Source organism: Cololabis saira, chromosome 8, assembly GCF_033807715.1.
Source record: "Cololabis saira isolate AMF1-May2022 chromosome 8, fColSai1.1, whole genome shotgun sequence".
NCBI classification, from domain to species: Eukaryota; Metazoa; Chordata; class Actinopteri; order Beloniformes; family Belonidae; genus Cololabis; species Cololabis saira.
The window spans coordinates 14,887,486-14,904,845 of NC_084594.1; the positions used below are offsets into that span (position 1 = coordinate 14,887,486).

Here is a 17,360-nt window from a genome sequence, read left to right on the forward strand (position 1 = left end):
TTCAGCATTCCTTTTTTCTTTTTTTCTTCCCTGTTGTCATGTTTGACCTGACCTGAAGCCAAGATTCTTCTGCTAATGGTCCTGCTTTTGGCTCCATTTTTCACAGAAGATTTGCCAAGTCACCAGGTGAGGAGGAGGAGCTGGAGGAGGTGAGCTGGATTCACGCTGAGAAAGAAATTGTGGCTGCTCTGGTGTTTTTGGCTTATATATGACATTGTTTGTTTACTGTTACTGCTTATTTCAGTAAATTAATATTAATCTAATATAGCTTCATCCTGTACTTTTGAATTAAATGTTGTTTTGGGTCTGTGGTTTTATTTTTACTGTACGAATAGATTTAATCAGTAAGAGACATTAATTGCCAGCCACATTTGCTGTTTTACTGATCACGTATCACGGAACTTTACTTCATTTAATTGTTATTATCTTACTGTATGTATTCCCCTGTGTTTTAATTCACAGACTTATATTTGTCAAACCTTTCTTTGTAAGCACATCAGTCTTACGGTAACTGCACTGGCCTATACATACTTGGTAATATACTGCAAAATGATTCATCACAAATTTCACAAGCAAAATTAATATCAACTCTACTGGTACAAAAGGTAAATCTCAAGGTGTCATTATCCTTTCCCAGCTGAGAGAGGTGCAACACTGCCCTGAGAAGCCTGTAATATCACCATTCAGTAATATTATGCAGGCTTCATGATATATACTGTATATTTAAAAAAAAAAGGAATGACAAAGTATAATTGAAGTGAATTGAACTGAGTTGAATCTAATTCATGTTGTAACCAGTCAAGCTCTTGTGTTCTCCCTCCATTCCTAGCCTGTTAACAAAAGCAAGTTGTTCAAACACAAGTGACCAAAAGTATTTGAAATAGTTTATGTAATGCCATTAGAATGGTTTTGAATCTAAAAATATAAGACCAATTCAGTAAACAAAAATTACTACATGCATGCATTCAGGGGAAAGGAAATGAGATAATTGTGTTATGCAGGGGGATTCTGGCAGGATGTCGGTGCTGAACGACTCTGTGTCCAATCAGGAAAGTTGGATGTTTCACTAAATCCACTGCGCCTGAGCTGCAGCACGCTTTCTGGCCCACATGAGAGACGCAGGGATGCAGTTCTTTAATTTAGTCAGCAGAGGTCACATACAGGCAGAGATTATGTTTCAGTGGTTTAGGGACACACCCTGTTCCCCGATTGTCTTGCTGTCTTCTGGTATGTACTACTTGCTGTAAACTGTGCAGATGCAAAAGGCATCACAGGGATAAGATTTATGAACTGAGGCAGAACGTACAAGCATTGGAGTGTGAAGTGCACAATTAATAAGCTGAGAGAGAAGGGTGAAGGACGAGGCTTGTGCTATCACAATCTATTCACGTGAGCTTTCCGTACCTGCCAGTGCACCTACTGATTTTTATCTTTGCACCTTTAATTAAGCAGGGATTAATTCCCCCACTCTGTGCAAGAAATCACACAATCAAGATAACAATTTGTATCCCAAGGTCAGATAGTAAATGTCAAAAGGGTCTCGGTGAGCAGATTAATTACATGTTTCTGGTTATTTCTGCGTCCAGCCACTCCACAACTCCGACTGTAATCCTTACTTATCTCCTTTCTGTGACTCAGCACAGACTCTCATTTCCAAACCGCTTTTATCAATATACTGTCATCGGGAACATAATTCATCCCAACGAACAATTTCAGTTCAGTAAGAGGCAATGTCAACGAATGGCCAAGAAATTTATCATGCACACCACCATGTCACCGTCGGTGTCCAGCCTCACACAAGTGTGCACGTTGCTTCATTGCTCTTGGCACACACTCAATTCTCCCCACCACATGTCCTTGCTTCCTTATAATCTGCTTTCTAAGTTGATTGTGTGTGTCAGTTTGCAACATTTGCCCACAGAACTCACAGGAGGGGAGGGTTCTTAGCCACAATTTGTAATCCCCACTTCAAAGCTTAAGCGAAAAACTGTGTGTAAATCCATGGCGTCATCACATCTTCGCTCCCGTCAGTCTTTCTTACTAAACTGACACCTCCCGAATCGGCTTCTGCTTGGCCCAGATTCTCACTGAGGGTCGTGTTGAGGGAGCCTGTGCCCTGCAGGAAGCCAACTACAAAGATGCAGTGACAATTCAGATTAGTTCAGTTCACTGGGTCTGCCTGTGACTCATGACATTGAGCACCAGGCAAAAGAGATGCACAACATACAACACGCCACGCTTGGGCTGGGACAAGATGAGGAGAGGCAGAGGAAAAATAAGTACAGAGCAAGAGACAGCTTTATGAGCACTTCATCAGGTGTATACGGCTCAGTTTTAGCTCAGCACTTTGGTTCAGAGGGAGACTTGGACTGGAATGATGCCAGGTCCATTTGCACCGCGGAGAGCACGCCTGCTGGCTAAGTAGTCTGATCCACAGGCACCAACTGCAGCACAAGATCTGTCTAGAGTATTGTTATGCAAGCAGGAAGCGAGAGCAGTCCCACTTTGATCCAGACATCGGACAGAGGATGAGATGCTCCGGAGTTGGAAGCTGCTGTTTGGTGCCTCATCTGAGAAATTGCATATCAGAGTGTAACGCTTTGCTTGGAAGCAGCTTCTCAGCACAGTTCAGTTGCATTAGAGATGGACTGATGGACACCTGAAAATAATGCTTATCACTTAGCATCCAAATGTTTTGAGGTGGCTTTGCACTTTTCTTTTTTTCCATCTCTCCAAGAATTGTCAGCTTGATTTTAGGTAAGTGTATACTGAGGCTAAATAATGTTTGTTCACCTGTGTATTGGAATGAAATGTGATGAATTGAGATTATAGTAATCGGACATCTTTATTTCCTATGGTTTTGAACATCTCTGTTTAATGGGCTTTACTGCATCCAGTAGTATTAATTAAGCATGCAAGGAGTCAACAGATCAAAATCCTTTTACAGCTATCAAGGTATTTCTATAATGTGCATATATTCAACCCAAGCTCAGACAAAGATCTGAGGGAAACAAGACAAGGCCAGACTGCTGAGCCTGTAAAGACTTTGTTGTGCCATGCTGGACTATTATTGCTCTACGTGGGATGGGGTGTCATGTGCCCAATAACTGCGTTGGATGCACTGCTGAATCATACCAGTTTGTGCTGCTGGCTATCATTGCATCAGGCTCATACTACTTGCTGGTCCAGTGGCTGGAAAAATAACATTTGCAATTAATTATTAACATACAACGTGCTGTATCAGTATTTCTTGGTGTATTTAAGGTTCTTTTAATTCAGTGTCACTTTCTGCAAAGCAAGCAGCTGAAAACTGACTGCTCACTCGTCAGCAATAACCAGCACACAGAGAACGTTAGCCCACAGCTAATGAACAGAGCATTTAGAAGTTTGCACTCCCACAGAGGATGGAGGAGAGCAAAGCTAGTGAAATTTGATATGTTTCTTAATGGTGGCCAGAAATACTACAACACCACATTACTGTTTATCCATAGCCTATAATTCTGTCGGTATCCAAAGAGAGCAATCTCCAAGACTCAGTCATGGAGAGCAAACATTTCAAATGCTCATTGTTCGCTAAAGAGTTCAGTGATGCTTTCCACTAAAAAAATGAGTGAAGAAGTAGCAAATGCTGGATGTTACCAAGAATGTCCTGGCGCACAGAGATTTTAGCAACATTCATGAGCTAATATTTGACAGTGTAGCAGCGAAAGGCTACATGTAACAGGATTTTCACTGAGTCGGTATCAGTGACTGTGCAACTGTGTTAACAATGTACCAGTTTATCTGGTCCATCTACACTCACTGGTATACTTAAAAAAGTAGGGAGTGTAAGTATATATGTGTAACAGAATTTTTGAATTTGATGGCAGCTAAAAAGATGGAGCAGGGCGATGTTTACCGCTATGGAGCATCCCCTCTTCTTGTAGCAACTGACTGGGAAGTGAAGACACTAGTTGCTGCAGTTTAAAGACGAGGAATGATGTTTCGTTCTTGTCTAATGCAGGAGTCTTGCAGCTCAACAATTCTGGACCGTCGTTGGTGGATGTTTTGTTTCATGATGCGCCAAATGTGTTCGACTGGTGTAAGGTCTGGACTGCATGGAGGCCAGTTCAGCTCCTGAACTCTTCTCCTATGAAGTCAGTTGTGATGGGTGTAGTATGTAGTTTAGCATCATCTTGCTGAAATATGCAAGACCTTCCCTGAAAGACAAATTGGGGGGATTGGGATTGGAGCAGATGTTTCTGTAAAACCTCTATGTGCTTCACACCATTGATGATGGGTTTCCAGGTGTGCAAGCTGCCTGCACCATAGGCACTAATGTAACCGCATACCTTCATAGATGGAGGCTTTTGAACCTTGTTCTGATAACCGGCTGGTTGGTCCCTCTCCTCTGTAGTACGCAGGTCGCATCCATGATCTCCAAATGGAAGTTCAAATTTTGACCACCACGGAACAACTTTTTGGCCCATAGATGACAGCAGATCATGTTCACATATGGTTTCTTCTTTGCATGACAGAGCTATATTTGTGGATTGCACAGCCACAAGGCACGAAGTGGATAGGTAACAGGTAACAGCGATTTGTGTTCACAGACAAAGAAAGTGTTCCTGAGCCCATGCAATATTTCCCAGTAAAGCATCATGTCTGTTTTGAGTGCTCATTGCCAACTGAGGGTCCGAAGATCACAACCTTCCAGATTTGACTTTCAGCTTAGTGATTCCTCCTGATTCTGTGAAAACGTTTTATGATTTTATACACTGTAGATATAGGCAGTGGTGGACAGTAACGGAGTAAATTTACTTGAGTACTGTACTTAAGTACATATCCAGAGGATTTGTACTTTACTTGAGTATTAGATTTCTTTGGTACTTATTACTCTTACTTGAATACATTTCCAAGACAAATATTTTTACTTTTACTCAAGTAAATTTCTAGGAAGGCTGAAAAGTACTCGTTACTTTCAGGTCTGCTCTTTCCACAGACATTTATTTTCAAATGTTTATTGTGTCTGCCGAAGCAGAACTACCTCTCTGCTTTCAACAACTCAACATCGAATTCTCAGAAACGTAAAGTTACAGAAAGTTAAAAGATCCTTAAATTAATTTAGAAAAAATATAGTAATTTACTGATGTGGAAAATAAGAAATGTATTCTTACTCTTACTTTTACTTAAAGTAAATTGAAAAGCATTTACTTTTGGATACTTAAGTACCTTTTAAAAGCAAGTACTTTTCTATTCTTACTCGAGTAATATTTTGACTGAGCTACTTTTACTTGTAACGGAGTAAATTTTGACCACTAGTATTTGTACACTTACTCAAGTACTGGGGTCGAGTACTCTGTCCACCTCTGGATATAGGCATCTTAAAAGTCTTTTTAAACCAATTTTACACTGAGGAACAATTTTCTTCCATTCTTCCACTTTTTTCATTTATTTTTTGGTGCAGTTCATCACAGATTGGTGAACATATGCACATCTTTACATCTGAGAATCTCTGGCTCTCTGAAAAGTTCCCTTAATAGCCAGTTGTGTTACTGACCTGTTGCCAGTTGACCTATTTACTTGTCAAAATACTCCTCCAGATGTTTCTGATTTGTGCCAGTTACTTTGCCCAGTTAGCTTCGTTGCTCCTGTTCCAAATTTCTTGAGATGTGGTGCTGTCATCAAAATGAATATGAGCTTACACACACACACACACACACACACACACACACACACACACACACACACACACACGAACACATCACTTTGTGCCCATTAAAGTGCTCAGTGTGATATTTTAGCAGGATAACAGAACCTGCTCATGTGCATTTTTAACAGTAGCAGTACAGCTTTGCTACAGATACATTGTGAGACACGTGAAAAAGTCCGGAAGCTCCATACCCGACCTAGTCCCAGGTATGCATTAGTGCACTGAATAAAGCCGGTAAAGTAATTCAACACTACACTGTGAATCCATGCCCAGCCATGGGAATACTACTAATGGTGGGTGATGTCATTCCCAATATAACAGATCTATTGTGTGCGCAACTTGCTGCTATTTTGGACCTGCAGTAACTAATTTCCATGCCAGCTTGGATTATAATACAAGATCACAAAATCAGTGCCCTGCGGTCTCTCAACCTTTATTACAGTGATGTGAGAAGAATATTGCTGAAGGCAGAATTTGCTTTCAGACCCTCTGTTCTTTCAGACGCTTGGCGTTATTTTTCTTTCATCATCCTTTCAAAGAAGCTGCGCTGTGACATTGCGATCACCCTGAGTGACTACACGAAAAATCTGCAGCTGATCTCACATGTCATATATCAGGATAATTCTAAAAAAATCACAAAACGTTTTCGTATTCGTATTCTCATGCACTGAGATGTTGTGTGTTTTAAATACTGGAGACATTCATGTCCAAAGGGCCTTGTAAATGCCACGTCTCAATTTGTCCTAAACCCAACTCTCTCTATCTCTCGCTCTGCGCTCTCTGTGCTTGTTTGTGTGTATGTGTGTGTGTGTGTGTGTGGTGTGGTTTGGTTTGGTTTTGGAAAGTCGAGTCCAGAGACATGCTCCAGTGGTGGACACATTCCACCTTGGCTGACCCGAAATGACACGTGTGCTGGCCTGGGAAAGTCTGATACATATTTGATATGTTCCATATAACACTGTTATATAATAATGAGTGTTCAGACTAAACCTTTAAAACCTGAGCTGGTCTGAGCTCACACCATCCGTCACTGTTTGAGCCAAAGCGGATGGCCGAGGATGACTCCACTGTTCTGTTGAAAGCAAATCCTAAAAAGAGGCAGACTGGAGTTTGTTGAAATGCATGTTGATGCTGACAAGCCACACAGATTCTGGGGGAATGTCCTTTGGGGAGATGAAACAAAACTGGAACTTTTTGGTCACTTCAGTCCTATAGTCGCGGAAGCAAATATGAACCACTCAACTAAAAACACCATGGACGATAAGCAAAACATTCAACCATTCAGAAGCTTTTATCAGTGGGTGGAAGAAGCTGAGACATGCAGTCTGGAGGAGGTAGCCTCGGATATGGAAGAGTTTGGTCATGACAAGTGGCAGAAAAAACCTGTCTACTGGTGCAGAAGTCTCTCTGGGAGTTACAGAAATGACTTGATTTCAATTGCCTTAAAAGGTTGTGCAACAGAACATTAAGTCGAAAGTACCAGCAAATTTGTCAAGGCCCAGTTCCATTAGTTATTCGTTTTTTATTTTTCCTATTTTGAACCTTCCTGTTAACAGAAGGTGTAGTGTTCTCGTGCAGTGTGTCGAAACTCTGACTAAACACCAAGTTAAACCGTTGTTAATGAAGACAGAGTCGTAGTAAGGTTGAGCGTTTACTGTCACACTTCTTCATTTGACATCGTGGTGAAAACTGTGAATAAAACAATACAAAATATTCAGTGTTTTTAAAGAAATATTGCATTGTACATTAATTTAAACATGAATTTACATCACTCTATGCACTTTAAGTAGAAATTAAAATGTCTACCAGCATGTTTTTTAACTTGTAAGTAAATTTAAATAAACTTCCTTTTTTAACCGTTCATCAAATGTAATTTTTTAACAAAGTGTTACTATTTATGTTTTTTTAACATCCTAAACATTAAATATATGAATTTACGGCATTGCCTCTATGATGTTTCCTAGCAGATGGACGCGGATTACATTCAGGGCATGCACATGGATCTATTATAACTGGATGGAAGACCGAAAATGGCCGACCATTCATTTCAATGTAAGTTGCTCACCTAGCGCATACACCGGAAAAATTTCCTGACTTCCGGGTTTACTTCCGCGTTGTGGGGCCCATAGAGCATGCGCAGTTGAGTCACCTCCCATGATGCTCTGGGCCTCCCATCATGCCCCGGGGCAATGAGGCGTGTATTAATATAATATGTATTAATATAATATATTAACGAATGTATATTATTACATGTATAGTATTACATATATTGTTAATGTATTAATATAATATAATTACATAATATATATTAATATAATACATCCGTGGAGTGCACAGACACGGCTGTGACGTCACGCCCAGAAAGAGACTTTTCTTTGACTTTTCTGGCCGTTATAAAACATTTTTGACGGATATAAAGTCCATGACTTAAAAATATAGAATACAAAGATTAGTAATTGACGGTGATTACAGCTGGAGGTGTCCTGTGAACAGTTTTAGAGGCTTCTCTTTTACTATTGCGGTCTATGGGAAAAAAGCTTTCTGGTCCCCATGGGATTTTTTGTTGCAGTACCGCGGCTGCGGGATGTACCCAAAAAGTGAATGTAAGGATCATTTATGGGTACAAGTCGGGAACTGGCCTACTTTACATATTTCAAGGGTGCTGAATCCAAAAAAAGGGTACCTGAGCAAAATTTTGAGTTTTTGACCTTCTAATTTGCATATCAAAATGGCCGCCAAACTGCCTGTCTTGCTCAGTCCATTTTCCCCAAGTGTTTTTGTAAGTAAGCATTCAAAGATGATGAATTAAGTGTCTAGATCTATAGTCTAGGGTCAGAGCAAGGATATAGTGGAGGCTCAGTGCCTTTTTATGTATATATATATGCAAAATACCAACTTTTAAGGAGAAATTAAGCATTATTTGTGTCATTTTTAAGGTCGACATAAATATTCAGTCAATATCACTCTTAAATGTTCCCAGTGTGTATATGATATGTGATGTATTCCATATTACATAATAATTAAGAAAAACACCATTGCAAGTTGTCTGAGAATCCATTTTTTTATGCAAACAAAGCACAATGCTCTTAATTCAAACATTTAAGTGAATAGGGAAAAAAAAACGTGAAACTTCCCTTGAACAGTTCTACAGATCAGATCTTGTTTCTGTATATTTTCTTTCATGTTTCTAGCTGAATTGATTTGCTTTCATCCGTCTTCTTCTGTAAGTTCCATAGGTCACTTGTTTTGGTAAATTGTTTTTATACCTTTCTAGTTTGCTTGTGTGCCATTTGTCTTTGGAATTTCATTTTGATTAGTATTTCTTTCTTCAGTCCTTTTCCAAGTTCTTTGGTTACCCATTGCCTTGGTATGCTTGAGGACTACAACTCCACATTTAAACAAGGACATTGGTCATCACTCTGACATGTACACATTGAGTGCATAACAGCCCCGATTTTCGGCATTTGGCTGTAGGTGGCTATAGGTGGTTGCAGGTGGCTATAGGTGGTTGCAGGTGGCTATAGGTGGCTGCAGGTTGCTATAGGTGGTTGCAGGTTGCTATAGGTGGTTGCAGGTGGTTGCAGGTGGCTATAGGTGGTTGCAGGTGGCTATAGGTGGCTGCAGGTTGCTATAGGTGGCTGCAGGTGGCTATAGGTGGCTGCAGGTGGCTATAATAAGTGGCTATAGGTGGCTGCAGGTGGCTATAGGTGGCTATATGTGGTTGCAGGTGGCTATAGGTGGCTGCAGGTTGCTATAGGTGGCTGCAGGTGGCTATAGGTGGCTATAGGTGGCTGCAGGTGGCTATAGGTGGCTGCAGGTGGCTATAGGTGGCTGCAGGTGGCTGCAGGTGGCTATAGGTGGCTGCAGGTGGCTGCAGGTGGCTATAGGTGGCTGCAGGTGGCTGCAGGTGGCTGCAGGTGGCTATAGGTGGCTATAGGTGGCTGCAGGTGGCTGCAGGTGGCTGCAGGTTGCTATAGGTGGCTGCAGGTGGCTATAGGTGGCTGCAGGTGGCTATAGGTGGCTGCAGGTTGCTATAGGTGGCTGCAGGTGGCTATAAGTGGCTATAGGTGGCTGCAGGTGGCTGCAGGTGGCTATAGGTGGTTGCAGGTGGCTATAGGTGGCTGCAGGTGGCTATAAGTGGCTATAGGTGGCTGCAGGTGGCTATAGGTGGCTGCAGGTGGCTATAGGTGGCTGTAGGTGGCTATAGGTGGCTGCAGGTGGCTATAGGTAGCTGCAGGTGGCTATAAGTGGCTATAGGTGGCTGCAGGTGGCTATAGGTGGCTGCAGGTGGCTATAATAAGTGGCTATAGGTGGCTGCAGGTGGCTATAGGTGGCTGCAGGTGGCTATAGGTGGCAATATGTGGTTGCAGGTGGCTATAGGTGGCTGCAGGTTGCTATAGGTGGCTGCAGGTGGCTGCAGGTGGCTGCAGGTGGCTGCAGGTGGCTATAGGTGGCTATAGGTGGTTGCAGGTAGCTATAGGTGGCTGCAGGTGGCTGCAGGTGGCTATAGGTGGCTATAGGTGGCTGCAGGTGGCTATAGGTGGCTGCAGGTGGCTATAGGTGGCTATAGGTGGCTGCAGGTGGCTGCAGGTGGCTATAGGTGGCTGCAGGTGGCTGCAGGTGGCTATAGGTGGCTGCAGGTTGCTATAGGTGGCTGCAGGTGGCTGCAGGTGGCTATAGGTGGCTGCAGGTTGCTATAGGGGGCTGCAGGTGGCTATAAGTGGCTATAAGTGGCTATAAGTGGCTGCAGGTGGCTATAGGTGGCTGCAGGTGGCTGCAGGTGGCTATAGGTGGTTGCAGGTGGCTATAGGTGGCTGCAGGTGGCTATAAGTGGCTATAGGTGGCTGCAGGTGGCTATAGGTGGCTGCAGGTGGCTATAGGTGGTTGCAGGTGGCTATAGGTGGCTGCAGGTGGCTATAGGTGGCTGCAGGTGGCTATAGGTGGCTGCAGGTGGCTATAGGTGGTTGCAGGTGGCTATAGGTGGCTGCAGGTGGCTATAAGTGGCTATAGGTGGCTGCAGGTGGCTATAGGTGGCTGCAGGTGGCTATAGGTGGCTGCAGGTGGCTATAGGTGGTTGCAGGTGGCTATAGGTGGCTGCAGGTTTCTATAGGTGGCTGCAGGTGGCTATAAGTGGCTATAGGTGGCTGCAGGTGACTATAGGTGGCTATAGGTGGTTGCAGGTGGCTATAGGTGGCTGCAGGTTTCTATAGGTGGCTGCAGGTGGCTATAAGTGGCTATAGGTGGCTGCAGGTGGCTATAGGTGGCTGCAGGTGGCTATAGGTGGCCGCAGGTGGCTGCAGGTGGCTATAGGTGGTTGCAGGTGGCTATAGGTGGCTATAGGTGGCTATAGGTGGTTGCAGGTGGCTATAAGTGGCTATAGGTGGCTGCAGGTGACTATAGGTGGCTATAGGTGGCCGCATGTGGCTGCAGGTGGCTGCAGGTTTCTATAGGTGGCTGCAGGTGGCTATAAGTGGCTATAGGTGGCTGCAGGTGGCTATAGGTGGCTATAGGTGGTTGCAGGTGGCTATAGGTGGTTGCAGGTGGCTGCAGGTGGCTGCAGGTTTCTATAGGTGGCTGCAGGTGGCTATAAGTGGCTATAGGTGGCTGCAGGTGACTATAGGTGGCTGCAGGTGGCTATAGGTGGCCGCAGGTGGCTGCAGGTGGCTATAGGTGGTTGCAGGTGGCTATAGGTGGCTGCAGGTGGCTGCAGGTGGCTGCAGGTGGCTATAGGTGGCTGCAGGTGGCTGCAGGTGGCTATAGGTGGCTGCAGGTGGCTGCAGGTGGCTATAGGTGGCTGCAGGTTGCTATAGGTGGCTATAGGTGGCTGCAGGTGGCTATAGGTGGCTGAAGGTGGCTATAGGTGGCTGCAGGTGGTTGCAGGTGGCTGCAGGTGGCTATAGGTGACTGCAGGTGGCTGCAGGTGACTATAGGTGGTTGCAGGTGACTATAGGTGGTTGCAGGTGACTATAGGTGGCTGCAGGTGGCTGCAGGTGGCTATAGGTGGCTATAGGTGGTTGCAGGTGGCTATAGGTGGCTGCAGGTGGCTATAGGTGGCTGCAGGTGGCTATAGGTACCAAAGCGTGTGAAACTGTTACGATCCTCTTTGCTGTTAATTCACCTCAGGCAAAGGGTCCTCAGCGATGGGACTGACCATGCTATGTACTGATCTAAATATTCAACTTGGTACGTTTCATGGTGGTCTCTTTTTGAATATTTGTCCCTATTTACCTGGGTTTTTAGAGAATTTAGAGAACAAATGCTTAATTTGCACAAAAAAAAAAAAAAAAAAACATGAAATCCCAGACAACTTGCAATGGATTTTTGTCTTTGTTATCATATAATATGGTGTACATCATATGTCATATCAACAGGGAAAATTTCAGAGTAACTTTTATTTAATATTTATGTCGGCCTTAAAAAATGACACAAATAATGCTTAATTTCACCCTAAAAGTTGGTATTTTGCATATATATATATATATATATATACACAAAAAAGGCACTGAGCCTCCACTATATCCTTGTTTGACCCTTGACTATCGATCTAGAGACTTAATTTCTTCATCTTGATTGCCTACTTACAAAAAAAAATGGGAGGAAATGGTCCAATAACTGTGCAAGATGGGCAATTTGGCGGCCATTTTAATATGCAAATTAGAAGGTAAAAAACTCCAAATTTCTCGGGTACCGTTTTTTTTTGGACTCCACACCCTTGAAATATGTAAGGTAGGCCGGTTCCCGACTTATACCCATAAATGCTCCTTACTTCTTATAAAAGGCCTTTTTTCTTAAATCCGTCTAGACTAACTGGGAAAAATCGGCGTGCCTTCTGAGTGCGAGACTGGGGGGCTGGGCATGCACCACATGTCTGCCTGTCATTACCCGATGTGAGTCGCTACCCGATTTGAGTCACACATGCGCAGATATTATTATTTACATGATTGCTTTTCCTATTTGGTCTGAATTTTAATGAAATAAGTAAAAGTTTCCTTTGATATTACTAATGATGAATGAGAAGAAACACCATTTTCATTAGTTTAATATTACCCACAAAATTTAGACAATAAAAATAGTGTCTCACAATATCCCTAACTTATAGTGTGTGTGTGTTAAGATATGATCATATACTGTATAGAGAGAGATGCATAGATATGTTCATATTTTTTCAGTTGAGAATGGTATAAACTAACACATTTTTAACATTACATTATTTTACATTTTACATCATTTTACATTCATAATGCGACTGCGCATGTGTGACTCAAATCGGGTAGCGACTCACATCGGGTAATGACACCGCCACCATTTTCTCAACAACAGGAAGTGACCTAACAGGATGTGATGTCATCAGTGACCAAATATCAAAATAAATCGTTCTTATAAACAAGTTAAACTTATAGCAGACTAATACATCATTTCAAACTGAAATGAATACCAACTAATTATTTAAGAGACAAATAAATAAAACACAAAAGAATGCCTTAGAGACAGCACAGAAGGGTATACACACATATTTGTCTGCACGTATTGTATACCTTAGAAAATGGCAGATCAAATCTTACCAGAAAGTAGAGAAATAAAGAAGTTGGGCACAAACAGGTGGATGGGAACAGTGTGGGCAGGGTCAAGCAATCAATCTTGTGTTTGTGTCTCCGAGACCCACCTGACATATTATGCGCTTGGATTTGAGCTCTGTGGCTTACATTGTACTGTATTGGGTGGAGGTTGTTGTCCTATGTCTTTGTGAAGGTATGTTTGCAGATTCGCTGCCAGCATTCTGTATCAGTTGTAACGGAGGAGCAAAGAAATGTTGCGTCTTACTGTAGTATACAAGGTGCTGTGGTGCAAAAGTGGTTAAGGTTTGTGATTAACCTTATTGCTCTGGGTAGACTGCATCCAGTATGAATGAGTATTGCCCTCTATATATCACCATAATCCACCACAGGTGGTGGAAATGGTGGAATGGTGGAAGTTGTGGAAATAAATGTTTTCAAATTCCAGTACAATTCTGATTTTTAAAGATCTGATCGTATTATTCAGATTCAGTACAATACAAGTGTCTTGCATTAGACTTTCATGTTAACACAACAGCCCTCTCAAGTGACACACGTGTACCAGATACTGTTCTGGCATGTGTTATTTGTGTCAGCAAAAGCAGTGACCGTCATATTTGCGAGAGCATACTGAAGCAGAAGATTCAATTGATCAAAAATTGAACATTTACATTTTCACTCATACTGCACATGCAACACACAATAACACAGTAACACGATTCTAATCCGAAAATCTGAAATGATGATTGGGATTCTGCATCCATACACACTGAATCTCACAGGTCCTCATCTAAATATTCTTTGTAAGATTAAAATACGGAGCAATAAGCAGTACATTTTTACCCCTGCGGTGTATTCTGCTAGGTCTCTTGGATAAAAGGGAAAGAGCATGTTGTATTTGATTATGCATGAACTCAACCACTTGTATACTATTTTAGGAGTTGCTGCAGTTGGAAGTGTGATTCAAGTATACTTCCAGAGTGCTTTTCCTTTTCTATGTGTTCCAATAACCCAGTTCTCAAGATCCAGCACAGACAACTGCCCACACTTTGACTCATCACAGAACTGCAGTGTGGCATTTGCATGCTGGTTATTTCTACCCAGGATTCAGTTCACCCCAGAGAACCCTGTTTGTTGCATAACACCATCAGAAATGCAGCAGCAGCCGTTTTACTGCGCCTTAGAGAGTTTACATCCGACCTCCAGCACTAGTTAAGATTTTTTCCAGATTCTTCAGGGACCACGTGCTTTTTTTTCTGGCTTGTTTGTTTGTTGTTCAGATTGGATTAAATAATTGATATGAGAGCAGAGAAGAAACCTTGCATCTTACTGTTAGATGACCTCACTGACAGAGTTTAGCGTTGAAGCTTGAAACATAAAAAAAAAATCATGGGTGTTAAATAAACTAAATTAAGCTCCTTGTTGCTTTTTAAAAGGGATAAGCATCACACGTGGTAAAGCTTTCCAATGATCTTTTATTAAATGTCTGTCAATATTAAAAACTCAAAAACAAAATTAATCTTTGTAGAGAACTATAATCAGCTCCCTGCAAATGTTGGCCTGTAAATAACAGAATTTTCAACAGAAAATTACAATTCATACACTTGTCAAACCGGAACTATCATTAACATTAAGTTGTGACCTTACATCACTGCTGATTGTTGATATTTTAGTGTTTTTTCTTCTTCTTTATGATGTTTGTGTGAGTAGATTTTGTTTGAGGTAAGGAGGACCTTTCAAAGACATGTTACTATAGGTTAGATGTGAGGCAAATTTCAGTGGTTTAAGCTATTTATTATTTCTCAACCTTTACTCAACAAGTGTAAGGAAGTCTTGAGATTTAAAATCCCCTTTTCAAGAGTCCCCTGACCAAGGAAGGCAGATGTTAAGAGCTCAAGAGTTAAAAAAAAACTGTCATACAGCACTTCCTGTTTCATTTTAAAATGTTTTATTTTACTACACCAGACTTATCTTTTTATTCCTGCCTTTATGGTCAGATCACATTTCACAGACAGCGGTCACAAAGTGCTGTACAATAAATAAAGATTGTCAAAAAACAAGCAATTGCAGCTATTAACACATCAGGGATAAGAAACGGCAACAGTTTAAAACAGCGTAAAATATCACCTAAAAGCCTGCCTGAATAATAAAAAAGGAAAAGGACTTAGCTGCTTGAAGCTTAGACATTGTTTAGGGTGTTAATGTTGCATTACTGACCGTCTGTAAGCTCTTAAAGTGATTTATAAAGAATAAATCCCCTTTTAATTAGCCGCTAGATTAAGTCAGGCGTCCAAGAGCGACTCTGATCTCACATGCAACACAGAGGATAGTTGACTTTGATTCTTTTTAACAGGAAAAAAGAATAGTATTTGATGTTTCACAGTAAGCTCCACATAAAATGTGACCAGTAATCATTGGAAGAAAGCTGTAGGTGATGATAAGACTTAAAAAAAACAAAAAGAAAACAGGGTTTAGACAGACACCTTCATGAGTAAACAAAGACCAATGCCAGTTAAGAGCAGAGCAGAGTGGAGAAGAGTAATGTCAATTTCACTGTGTTGGGAAGAGAAATGGATTTTAGAGAGAGCCCGACCATTATTGGCATCAGAGCAACAATGTGATCGAGACAAAAATGAAATCTATACTGAGTGCAAACATGTTGAAAACTGTGAGGGCACACTTTAACTTTATAAATAAATAAAAAAATGTTGGATGTACTTGTGTGGCAGTGGGATACACAGCAGCTTGGCATAATGTAGTCCACTTTTCCACTGCTTCCACTGGACAATAAAAGCAAGATGAATTCTCTGGATAAAAGCGATATTGCCACACCCTTTAAACCAGTGGTTCCCAAACTTTCTGTGCCCAAGGCACACCAAAGGACAAATAAAAATTTCAAGGCACACCTATTGTGCAAAATAGCCTTATAACACGTGTTATCACTAATATCATCTGTTTATCTGTTAAGTTTATTATTTACTAATGCCAAATAAGATATGACAAAGACAACTATTCTACTCATGAAATATTTATTAACAAAATACTTCACAAAAATATTTAAACTTTATCAAATTGGGCTTCATCAAACACAAAATTGGGCTTCATCAAACACACCCATTTCAGGAGGATTTTTTAAAATAGTTTTTAGTAAAAGAGTTTGCCTCTGTATTATGGAATGAGTGCATTCAAAGTAGTATATAATAAATTAAAATAATTATTTTTGTCTAGTTGTATACTATATTGCAGTAGGCTATGGTTGTCACAAAATCCCACGGCCCACTTGGACTTGCCTCAAGGCACACAGTTTGGGAACCACTGCTTTAAACAGCAGTTAGCAGCACTTGTGTATGTAATATATGTAATATGTAATACTATGTAATATTTCATTTTAGTATGCAGTTACTGTACTTTGTTTCCTTGGTTTGTTTGGAAAAAGAAGGTGGCAATGCTAATTTCTGGAAAAAAAAACACGCAATTGATTACTGTTTTAATTCATTGAAAAAACATCTCAACTCATCTCTGATGAACTCTTCTTAGTAGCCAGCAATATTGTCATGCATGTATTTTAAAACTGCTTAGAGGTTTGCATTATGCATCATACTGTTTTGTTGTTTTTGTTTTTGGGCTCTAGTGGCCCTTTATTGAAGTTGCAGACAGGAAGGGGGTAAAGAGAGAGAATGGGAATGAGATTCAAACCTGCGACCACTGCAGGAGGACTGTAGCCTCAGTATATGAGCCGCTTGCTTAACCCACTGCGCCACCAAGCGGCTTGCATCATACTGTTTTGATATGATGTAGTGAAGGTCTGTTCCATGACTGGGGATGGAAATCGCGAACCAGTTCTTGTTCAGAAGCGGTTCCCAGTGTTTCAATTCCTTGGAATCATTTGCAAAACTATCATTTTCGATTCCAGTGGGCACGAATGACGTCACCACGCACGTTACTTAAGCCAGCAGTCAATAGTAAACATGGCGCCCAAATGATACAAACGCTCAAAAGTCTGGTTACATTTCAGTAAAACAGATGACAACAGGGCAACTTTAAAGGAGCTTGAGGCTCCTTTTAAGAAATGAGACTCTCTAGCGCCACCCTTCACCACGACGGCCGTTGGGGGT

The 17,360-nt window shown here is 41.6% G+C and overlaps 1 protein-coding gene across 1 annotated transcript in view; it reads left to right on the forward strand.

Moving 5' to 3' along the window:
* The first annotated feature begins 2,643 nt into the window (after positions 1–2,643).
* The window catches only part of nav1b (neuron navigator 1b), an 83,601-nt gene continuing 68,884 nt past the window's right edge, over positions 2,644–17,360 (forward strand). The window contains exon 1 of the mRNA XM_061726846.1: positions 2,644–2,757. The gene's annotated coding sequence lies outside the window, so the exon portion shown is untranslated. The remainder of the gene's footprint in view (positions 2,758–17,360) is intronic.